The sequence below is a fragment of the Macaca mulatta genome, chromosome 12 (assembly GCF_049350105.2).
Source record: "Macaca mulatta isolate MMU2019108-1 chromosome 12, T2T-MMU8v2.0, whole genome shotgun sequence".
Taxonomy (NCBI): domain Eukaryota; kingdom Metazoa; phylum Chordata; class Mammalia; order Primates; family Cercopithecidae; genus Macaca; species Macaca mulatta.
Genome location: NC_133417.1, coordinates 7,443,420 through 7,454,980, shown reverse-complemented (window position 1 = coordinate 7,454,980; position 11,561 = coordinate 7,443,420).

Below are 11,561 nucleotides of genomic sequence, written 5' to 3'. Positions count from 1 at the left end.
AGCTTTTCCAAGAGACATATTCCATAGACATATTCAAAAGTCTACAAGGTTTCCCCCTTAGATCAGGACCGTAAGATCAAGGATGCCTACTTTCACTATTTAACATTTTACTGCAGATGCTAGCCAGAGCAACTAGGCAAGAAAAAGAAATTTAAAATATCCAAATTGGAGAGGAAAAAGTAAAACTATCTCTATTCACAGAATACATGATCCTACATAGTAAATCCCAAAGAGTCTACACAAAAACTACTAGAGCTAATCAACAAAGTGGCAGAGTAAAAGAGCAACATGCAAAAATCAATTGTGTATCTATATATCAGCAATAAATAATCTGTAAGGGAAATTAAGAAGTCAATTCTATTTACAATAACATCAAAAATAATAATATACCCAGGAATAAATTTAACAAAGGATATGAAAGACTTATACATTAAAAACTATAAAACACTGCTGAAAGAAATTTAAAAGACCTAAATAAATGGAAAAATATCTCATCTTCCTGGATTGGAGTACTTAACAATGTTTAGATGACAATACTACTCAAAGTAGTCTACAAATTCTATGCAATCCATGTCAAAGTCAATGGTCTGTTTTTCAGAAATGGAGAAGCCAATTCTCAAATTTGCATGGAATTTTAAGAGGCCATGAAAAGCTAAAACAATCTTGAAAAAGAAGAGTAAACTTGGAGTACTCCACTTGCCATTTTCAAAACTTACTACAAAGCTACAGTGATCAAAACAGTGTAGTGCTGGTATAAGAATAAACATACAGACCAACAGAATAGAACTGAGAGTCTGGAAATAAACCCACTGTCTATTGACAATTGCTTTCCTACAAGGGTATCAAGAACATTCAAAAGAGAAATGACAGTCTTTCAACAAATGGTGCTGAGAAAACTGGATATCCACATGCCACATACAAAAGAATGAAATTGGACCCCCTACCTCATACCATATACAAATATTCACTCAAAATAGATCAATGAACCTAATTACAGTAAAAACAGCTAAAACCACTTTTTAAAACCTTAGGATAAAACACAGGGATAAATATTCATGACCTTGAAACATGTTGGAACTAGATAGAGGTAGCGGTTGCATAACATTTTAAATGTACTAAATGCCATTGAATTGCTCAGTGTAAAATGGTTAAATTTATGTTATACGGATTTCCCCTCAATAAAAAAGAAATTAAAGAAATGAACAGGACTGAGAGTCAGATTAAAAGTTCCAATTTCTTTTCTGCAGTGTTTGATCTTGTGGTTGAATGCCCTTAACCTCTATCTCACTGAAAAATTAGAGATGAGAGTTCCTGCTCTATGTATGTTACACGATTCTTTAAAAGGTCAAAAGAAGTGATGTACTGAAACAGTCCTTTGATACTATTAGGTGCTCTGCCAACACAAGCTGTCATGGTGATTCCTGCCCAGTCCTCTCAGTGCCGTGCCAGGCGCTGGGCTGGTGTGTGCATTTGTGGTTTCATTCTCACAGTGTGGGTGTGGTTACAGAGGAGGAAACTGGGGATTGGAGAGGTGGAAGGACTTGCCTCGTGGCACAGGACTCGAGCTCAGATTTCTAATTCCAGACACAGAAACTTCTTTCCACCACAACCTACTGACCCCTGCAGCAGACTCTCCCAGCTCTTTGCCTTCAGAGTTGCCTGTTTTAGTGGGAATCCTGTGCAAATGGCAGTAATTATTAAAACTTTTCTAAATAACTCTTCTGTCAGCCTCACTCTATCACTCAGTTTCTATCCCTAATTCAGATGCCACTCCTGGTCAAGACCGCTCTCTCGATAGCCGCCAAGGTGCTTGGAAAGAACAAGAAATACCCGCATCAGCTGCTCCATTATGACAGATGGTAGTTCGTGATGAAGAAAAGCCTCCACCTGAGCTGGAAAGCTTGCAAGCAGGACCCCTCCAGCCTCCCACCCACCCAGCTAATGGGCAGTGTGGAGAGGCAGGGGGGCCCAGGTGGCCACTGTGCCTCTCTGTGAACTAAGGGAGTAATAGTAGCAGCAGGTATTTGCTGTGAGCCTTCCTGTTGCAGGCATGGTCCTTAGGAAAGATTCATTATTCTCATAACAACCATACCAGGTGCGGACTGTTTCTCCATATTCAGAAACAATGACTGAGACTCTGGTGATGTCCCCCATTCTTCCAGCTGACAGGGTCTGGGGTAGGTGCTGGCAGGGAGCTGGGCAGTGAGGGCAACAGGCACATTCCTGCCTCAAGCAGCTGACAATCTGGTGGGGGTAGGGGCTGGGCAAAGTGCTTGGTGTTGGTTTGTTGCCACGACAGGCCTCAGTAAGAGATAGCCTGGACAGGAACAGGTAGAGGGGTCAGGGGAGCTGAGGGTGGGGTCCCAGGTGGAGGGGAGCAAAGGCAGGAGAGAGCCTGCCAAGGCCCTGCAGGATGGCAGGAAGACCAAGTCTCACCCCTCACTCAGCTGTGCCCTCAGGAGACGAGGTTCCGGGCTGCCAGCCCAGCAGCCAGCCACCTTTCCCAAGCTCAGAGGCCCAGCTGGGAGCTGGGAGCAGGAGTGTTGTCACCGGTGAGGACGCCTCCAGAGGACAGCAGCAGGCACCCAGCCTGGAAGCTCGTGGGACCTCCCTCCTCCCAGCACCAGGGCACCTCTCCATACTTGGGGCTCCAGGCCACACTTAGTGACCACCTTAGGGGTGCCCTGAGCCCAGCCAGTCTCTCTCCAAACCAAAACATCCCTGTCTGAACAACAGAGAGCACCTCCCATAGGGCAGCAGGGGTGAGTCAGGCTTTGCGGCAGGCATGGGGGTGACCCGTCCTATACAATGAGCACAGCTGTAACCCCTCTAATCCTCGTGACACCCCTGGGACGTAGCAGGGGTGTGGGGTTGGAGTTCCACCTGCAGACCCTGGCTCTGAGTGCTCACCAACCCAAATGAGGGCCCACACCCACCTATCCCTCCACCTGCCTGGGATCTGGACAGCAGATGCCCCACATCTCCTGGTAGAGGTCATAGAAACAGACACCCTGATGGAGCTGGGCAGAGAACACTGAAGCAGGGGCGTCACTGACAAATAGATGCTCTCGCTGAAGATTCTAGGCAGCGGTGGCTGCGGGCATGACACAGGCGCACCGGGCTAACCAGGGAGGGGCTGCCAGCCTCTCCTGAAAAGCAGTAGAGACAAGGAAACGCACAGCCTGAGGCCCGGAGCTGTGAGCTCCGTCTTCACCTAACAGAGGGCTTTCAGGGCTCACTAGGTCCAGAGAACCATTAGGTGGAGCTGCTGATGTCCGGGGTTAGAGGATGGAACCCGGTTTTGCCGTATTAGACTCCACACCTCCGTGGTTCATGTGATCTCAATTAGTCTCTCTGATGTTACTGAACTCTCTTTATACATACAATTCATGTCATCAAAAATCAATGTGTCTGAAGGTATTGAAGTCTTTTAAAATAAAGTCAATGCTTCTCAGAAAGACTCCAGTCACCCCCGTGGATAAATGGTCAGGCTTCCTCAAAAGTCGCTTTATGCTTAGTAATACCACATTAACCAGATGTAGGGTGACAATGTAGGGTGATCCAAAAGGGGATACTTGTGAGAGTGAATGGGGGCCCTATTATGATGCTAGAACAACAGGCAAAATTGGATGTGGTCAGCAAACTGGGGCATGTCAACCTGGACAGAGAGGACATGAGCAGTGCCGCCATTAGCCAGATGTGCCCCGGTGGAAGGACATCTGGCGTCTTGCAGAGTGGCATATATTTTCTTGAAGAATAACAGTTTCCTAACATAGGACTATGGTTTTTATCTCTTCAAATACCTGCCATATTACTACTAGTTTATGCCATTAAGCTGATCTAAGATGAACAGAAAAGAGTAGTAAAAAGACAGGTTGCAAAGTTTAAACTTCCAGTGTCCTTCATCCAAGGAAGTCCTTTAAATGTGGATTAAGTTGTCATTTAGGCAGAATTTAAGTATGGTTTTTGGATTTAGTTACAATTTAGGGCAGAGGTATAAGTATATTTTTAGAAATAACGACAAATCATTCTCAAAATAGATGGTTTAGGCAATGCGGAACAGTCACTTTAATAAAATTTAACCCAAGCATCAAAAATGGGCTAATCTATATTGTTCCATTTCTTCCGATCATTCTTTTATCTGGCTCCCTAGAGGGAGCTAATTTAATTTGAAAAGATTGGAGATATTGACTCCAGTGTGTGTTCCCAGGGACATCAGAGCAGAATGAGATCACTCAGAAGGAAACTCATCTCTCATATCTGTAAATGGTGAGATCTACAAAGTTTTCTCCATGAGGAAGCTCTTATAAACCAGAGGAGTCTTCAAAATCTGATTTTCATCAAAAACCCTTGGTCAGGATCTAGTTGTATTGTGGGGAAAAAATCCTGGGCCTGGCGTTTTGCCAGTGTCCGGAGCTCAGCTCACAGTCCCATCCTGGGGAGCCGGACGAAGTGGCCACAGTTCTTTGCCAAGGGAGAAACCGGGGGGTGCAACGAACACCTTGCAGATGTCTGTAGACATCCCACCATTTATCACTGGGAAGAAAATCTCATTTCATACAAGTTGGGAATTTGAACTCTGCCCTGAGAAAGGCAAGTTCTCCGATTCTGTAGATAGTGAAAAAAATAGATGCTCTCTCTGGACAGGAGCATGAGCTGGAGGAAAACCCAGCTTGTAGCAGTCGTGACACCTGACCTGTGTGAAAGCCAGAGCCTCCATGCATTTGATCTCGACGGTCGCTGGAACTGGCAAACTTCCACCAAACCCCTTCCCTTGCTCTGGGCACACGGTGCAGAACACACGTCCTGACAGCCTTGGCAGCCCTGCGCCATGTGACTACGCTCCAGCCACGGACCGGGAATGAAGCTGACGCATGCTGAGTGACCTCAGGCAGTTCTACTCTCTCTCTCTCCCGCTGTCTGCAGCCAAATGTCAATGCCAAGGGCATCCAGGAGCCGGGTCTTGGGGATGGCAGGGACTCTGTCAGCCTGGGTCTGTGAGAACGACAGAGAGCACCCTCTGCTTCTCACCTCCACGGACTGGGCTTCCCCGAGTAAGGAATAAAATTCTAAGGTGTTAGGTCACGCCACCAAGAAGCTGAGGTTGATCTATTATAGCAGCTAGCTTTACCTCAGCTGATAAAAACAGCATGTGGTTAAGTGGCACTGGCCTGGTGGAGGGAGGGGGATGCAAATGTCCACCCAGATCCAAAGCTGAGTTACCTTATTAAAACAGAGCCCTGGCCCCATGTGTAGTGCTACACTTACGTGACTGTGACCACCTGAGCACCAATCAGAATGTGTGCTCCCAGGCGTCCCCTCCTCAGGGCCCAGCTTCACTCTAGGCTTATTGAGAATGAGGGCAAGGCAGTTCCCAGCCTCTGAGGACATCAGGATTGAATAGGACAAGCACACGGAGTATACTCACAGAGAGCCCCACGCTGAGTGTGTAGTGTTCCAGGCCACTCCCTCTTCCTGACTCAATCCCCTCCTCCCTAATTCCCGACCAGACACTGAAGCAGAGTCGAGAGAGGCCCTTCCTGAGGCTGTGTTGGTGCAGGAGCACTCTGCCCCAACTCAAACATTCATAACCCTCAGATGTATCATCGAGGACTGCATTCAGCTGCAAGCAAAAGAAAACTCAACTGACAGTGGCCTCCACATATCCGGGAGAGGGTATCTCAAGCGCAGCAAATGCCAAAGGAGGATGCTCACCCTGGTTTCACTCCCCCATTCTTTGGCCACAGATGGCTGACACCCTGGCCTCTTGGTTGTCTACCGAGAGAGGGAAGCAAAGAAGGAACATGCCTAGGCCACAAAAGCAAAAGCTTTGCCCAAAACCATCAGATGGTAACTCATCACCAGACTGTGTCACCTGGCAATGTGCAGCTGCACCAGAGGCTGAGGAAGGGAGGTTTCTGTCTGGGCACGTTAACACCCTAACAAAATGAGGATTCCATTCCTAAGGAAGAAGGGAGATGGATGTTAGAAGGACAAATAGCTGAGCTAGGAGTTTAAAGTTTTTATGTTACACCAGATGGGTCTGAGAGGGACTGGGAAAATATTGGAGTCTCCTCGAAACATCCAGAGAGACCATTAAAGGGGCAGAGGGAAGGTTGTAGAACCGATGTGGGGCCTGCTTGCCCAACACAGTAAGACCGAGTATCCACATGGGTTTTGCTGTGGCAGAAAGGAAGGCATTTATTTGCAAGGCACAAAGCAAGGACAACCAGCAGCTAATGTTTAAATTCTGACCTCCCCAATAGCTTTCCCATAGTGTTTCTAAAGGCAAGGCTAAATCTCACAAAAGCAAAGGTAATAGGCAAAATTGTAAGTCAGTACATGGGAGTTACACATCGGTTTTGGCCCCAAAAGACGAGATATCTTAAAACAAGGTGCTTACATGTCATAGGTAAATTCAAAGATTTTCCGATTTAACGAAAAGAAGCTTTGTTTATAAATTTGGGGTCATCAGACAAGAATGTTAGCTCTGACTCGTGGGTGCGACTCCCTCCAGGCCCTTCAAGAAGAAATTAAGAAAAAAGGATTCAGATCTAGAATTCAGTCTTCAGTTCCCCCTTCCCAGATACCTATGGCCCACAGATCTGTTTGGTGGGGGTCCAGGTTTCTGAAAAACAACTCTGGGACATATGTTCAGATGTTATCTTTAATTTCTATAGGGAACCAAGCATCTGACTCTAACTTCCTTGGCGGTTGTTTCAGACTACTGCTGTCTTTTTACTTATCAAGTTGCTTATTTCCTTCTCAGGGTTAGGTGGGTACCTGGAATTTCCCTTAAAGAAACGCAAGATTTTCCTTTATTTTCACGCTTGGGGGGCCATGGGCCCTAAAATGGGGTCCCTGCTCTGTCTCAGGAAGATGAAAAATAAAATGTGTGGCTTGCTTTTATCCTACCAGTTATGGTCAGTACAACGAAATGGTTAAACAATATTCACTTAGAAACATTTTTCTGGAATCCAATTAAGATCATCAGGCCAAAAAAAATCCCCAAACCAAAAGATATGCCTGAATAGAAGTACGTGAAGACTGCCCCATTTACATTCCTCGAATTCATTCTTCAATTTTAAGTGTTTTAGTTTCACAGCCTTCAAAAGCCACTTTCCCATTTAAAGAACAAACTCTCTTAAAAGGAGTATTTTTTTTTTCCAAGATCTCTCTCCTGGTAAAATGCCCCACGGAGATCTTCTGCTACTTTTCATCCTTTACAACAGGTCAGGAAACTCCCAGGAAGAGCTGGCTGTCAACCACGGGCCCACCCTTTCGGTGTGTGCAGCCCCCACACGTGTGAACTTGCCTGCTCCCCTGCACCAGAAACAGAGGGGAGGCTTCCCCATCAACCCTGCTTTTAAAAAAGAAAAAGAAAAAGGGCAGGAGGAATCACTTAGTTGCTTAGTTGGACCTGACTTTCTTTTTTTTTTTTTTTTTGAGATGAGTTTCACTCTTGTCGCCCAGGCTGGAGTGTAGTGGCAGGATCTCGGCTCACTGCAACCTCTGCCTCCCAGGTTCAAGCGATTCTCCTGCCCCCGCTTCCCGAGTAGCTGGGATTACAGGCACCTGTCATCACGCCCAGCTAATTTTTATATTTTTTTTTAGTAGAGATGGGGTTTCACAATGTTGGCCAGGCAGGTTTAGAACTCCTGACCTCAGGTGATCTGCCCATCTCGGTCTCTCAAAGTGCTGGAATTACAGGTGTGAACCACTGCGCCCGGCCAGACCTGACTTTCTAAATAAAGCATTCCCTTTAGCAGGCTTCAGAACCATGGCATGCACCCAGTCACTCATCTGTTCAAAGCGAGGTGCAGGAGTCCCGCATGGCGTCAACGCTCCGCACCTCAAAGCATCATTCCTAACCCGCACAGCCAGGAAAATGAAAATGAGGCTTCTTTTCCCATTGTACCGTGAGACAACTGCAGCTGAGGTGGGTTACCTCATCCAAGGTCATCCAGACAAGTGATGGGACGCAATAGTCCACATTCCTTCCACTGCCCCATACACTTCCCTATACGTCACGTATGATTCCCTGGGTCAGCGGGGGATGAATAAAAATAAAAGAAAATGTTGCTTCTATCTTATGCTAATAAATGCCCAATATATCACTGCATCTCCACCTCTTCCTGAATACCCAGCTCCCAATACCCAGCCCCTATTACAGCAGCTCCTAGGTTCTTGTGTCTGGTGAAGCTGGTAAAAATCTTACAGACTTAAAAGATGCAGAAGCACAATCCCAAAATTGTCACTGAGAGAAAAATTGAATTTCTAGAGCCAGGTTAGTTTTTTATTTGTCTCTTTTTTGAAACACAGTCTCTATTCCACCCAGGCTGGAGCGCAGTGGCACGATCTCAGCTAACTGCAACCTCCACCTCCTGGGCTCCAGCTGTCCTCCCACCTCAGCCTTCCAAGCACCTGGGACTACAGCTCTGCACTGTCACGCCGGCTAATTTTGTCTTTTCTTTTCTTTTCTTTTTTGGTTTTTTTTTTTTTTTGTACAGATGGGGCTAACAGGTCATAGGTAGATTAAACAATTTTCTGATTTGCAATTAGTTCACGAAAAGAAGCTTTGTTTATAAATTTGGGGTCATCAGGAAAGAACGTTAGCTCTGGCTCACGGGAGTGACTCCCTCCAAGCTCTTCAAGAAGAAATTTAGAACAAAGAACGGTAGTCCAGAATTCAGTCTTCGGTTCCCCCTTATCAGAGGTCTGTGTGCCACAGATCTGTTTGGTAGGGGTCTAGGTTTCCAAAAAACAACTCAGGAACATATGTTAAGATGTTATCTTTAGTTTCTATAGGGGAACCAAGCATCTGACTCTCACTTCCACTTCCTTGGCCTGTTGTTTCAGACTCCTATGACCTTCGTGCTCATCAAGTTGCTAATTTACTTCTCAGGGCTAGCTTGGTGCTAGCCTAGGCTAGTCTTGAACCCCCAAGCTCAAGTGATGCACCTACCTCAGCTTCCCGAAGTGCTGGGATTGCAGGTGTGAGCCACTGCACCCAGCCTAGCCAGGTTTTTGTTTTCCGGTTTGTTTGCTTTTTGTTTTTTTGTTTGTTCGTTTGGTTGGTTTTGAGACGGAGTCTCACTCTGTTGCCCAGGCTGGAATGCAGTGGCATGATCTCCACTCACTGCAACCTCCACCTCCCAGGTTCAAGTGATTCTCCTGCCTCAGCCTCCTGAATAACTGGGACTACAGGTGCCCGCCACCACGCTGGCTAATTTTTGTATTTTTAATAGAGACAGGGCTTTATCATGTTGGCCAGACTGGTCTCAAACCCCTGACCTCAGGGGATCTGCCCACCTTAGCCTCCCAAAGTGCTGGGATTACAGGCATGAGCCACCGTGTCCACCTGCCAGGTTAGTTTTTAATTAATCAGCCCATAATAGAAGAAGAAGAACATAACCTAAGACAGATTGGCACATTAGTCATTCAGTTCCAACGCTGATATACACATGGCAACACAACCACACACATACATGTGCACACACATCTGACATACACACAGCTACACAAATACACACATACACATGAACACATATCTCTCAGGCAATTCACATATTCTAAAATACTCAGAGTAATTGATCATAAAGTGTTATCTATTTATCCATCAACCTGTAATCATCATTATCGTGTTTAAAGTCCCCACTGTTTCACCTAAAATGTTCAATACTGCCTGTTGTTTTCTTGCTGTCTCTTTCACCAAGTAAGTTTAATTTCAGCTGGCAAAGGAAAAAGTTACACACACACACACACGCATACACATACACACACGCATACACATACACACACGCATACACATACACACACGCATACACATAGAATTTCTCCAAGAGTATTGTTAGGATTATCTTACCTTAGAAGGGAGGGTGAGAATCATGAGAAAGCTGAAAATGTGAAGATTGGATTTATTGTTTTGCAGAAAGGGAGTAGCTGAAACCCCCTAGTAATGAGCAGCAGCTTTGTTTTCGGTTCTGTGATATTAACCTTTATTTCACCAAGATAAAGCCCACAAAATTAGAACCCCTCACTCGCATTACAACTACATGGGGGTAGGGGGTCCATGAGGAGCAGACCCCCTATGTGACCACAGGAGCAGTGGCAGGACAGAGGACCTGCCAGGGTCGCCGACAGGGACATCTTGGCCCAGACATCATGGACAGGGTCCCCCTTGGCTCACCCGACCAGGTAGAGGCAGGTAACACTGTGGGGCCAGCAACGCTCACCACCTCACTCAGGGACAAAGACATCCTGCCCGAGCGTGGAAGCTGGAGATAAGAATGAGTGCCAGGTGCCTTCTTTGCCCCCGTACCCCTAACAAATAAGTTTCTAATGCAAAGACCCAGGCCTTAGAAGTGCTCACAGTGATCAGCACGTGGGGAAGTGTGGGAAGGACTGGGTTAGGACACACACTGACGCACACCTAAGGCAACACTGAAAGAGCTCTCCTTCCCATCCCTGAGGCCACAACTGGGGCTCCTGCTGACGGGGGCACCCACAGCATCTAAAAGGAAACCACTGCTGCCCTCTGCTCAGCAAAATGACCCCATCTTCCCTCCAGGAGAAAGGTCTCTGGAGAGGCCCTCCCAGGACCCTGCCCTTGCTGCACTCAGCTCCCTGTTGTTTGGATTTCTGCTTCCAAATTGCTGGTCTCGAACTCCTGACCTCAGTGATCCGCCCACCTCAGCCTCCCAAAGTGCTGAGATTACAGGCATGAGCCACCATGCCTGGACTTAAACTTTCTAATTATGAAAATAACACACATAGAAAAGTGCATAAAACATATATTTATAATTCACCCAATAATAGTAAAAGTCATGCCCACCCACACCCAGGTGAAGACCTAGAGCCTGCCAGAAGCCAAGGTTCTCTCCCTAACCCCTGCCTCAACACCCATGGTGCCCACCATCTTGACTTTTACCACAGTCAATTCCTTGCTGTGTTTCATTTGTTCACCTGCATATGCATCCCTACATGACCTACGGTATTCATAATATCTGTAAATTTTTTTTCTTTTTTTTTTTTTCTGAGATGGAGTCTCACTCTCTCGCCCAGGCTGGAGTGCAATGGCGCAATCTCAGCTCATTACCGCCTCCGCCTCCTGGGTTCAAGTGATTCTCCTGCCTCAGCTGGGACTATAGGTGTGCGCCACTATGCCCAGCTAATTTTTGTATTTTTAGTAGAGATAGGGTTTCACCTTGTTGGCCAGGATGACCTCGATCTCTTGACCTCATGATCCACCCACCTCAGCCTCCCAAAGTGCTGGGATTACAGGCGTGAACCACCGCATAAAATCCTAAGTCCCCTGCCAACTGAATAGACCCCGCTCTTGGGCAAAAAGACCCCAGAAAAACCTTAAAAACTGAGTTCTCAGCCATGATGGGATGGGAGGTCAGACATGCCTCATTATCCCCCCTCCCTTTTGCTTGCAGTATACACACAACAACTGACCAGCATTCATGTTAAAATAGAGGCTGTAAGACTGACAGAAGGCTCTGTGGCAATAAGATGCCACATTATAAACAGGACCCAAGGCCATGTCAGGCAAGGGT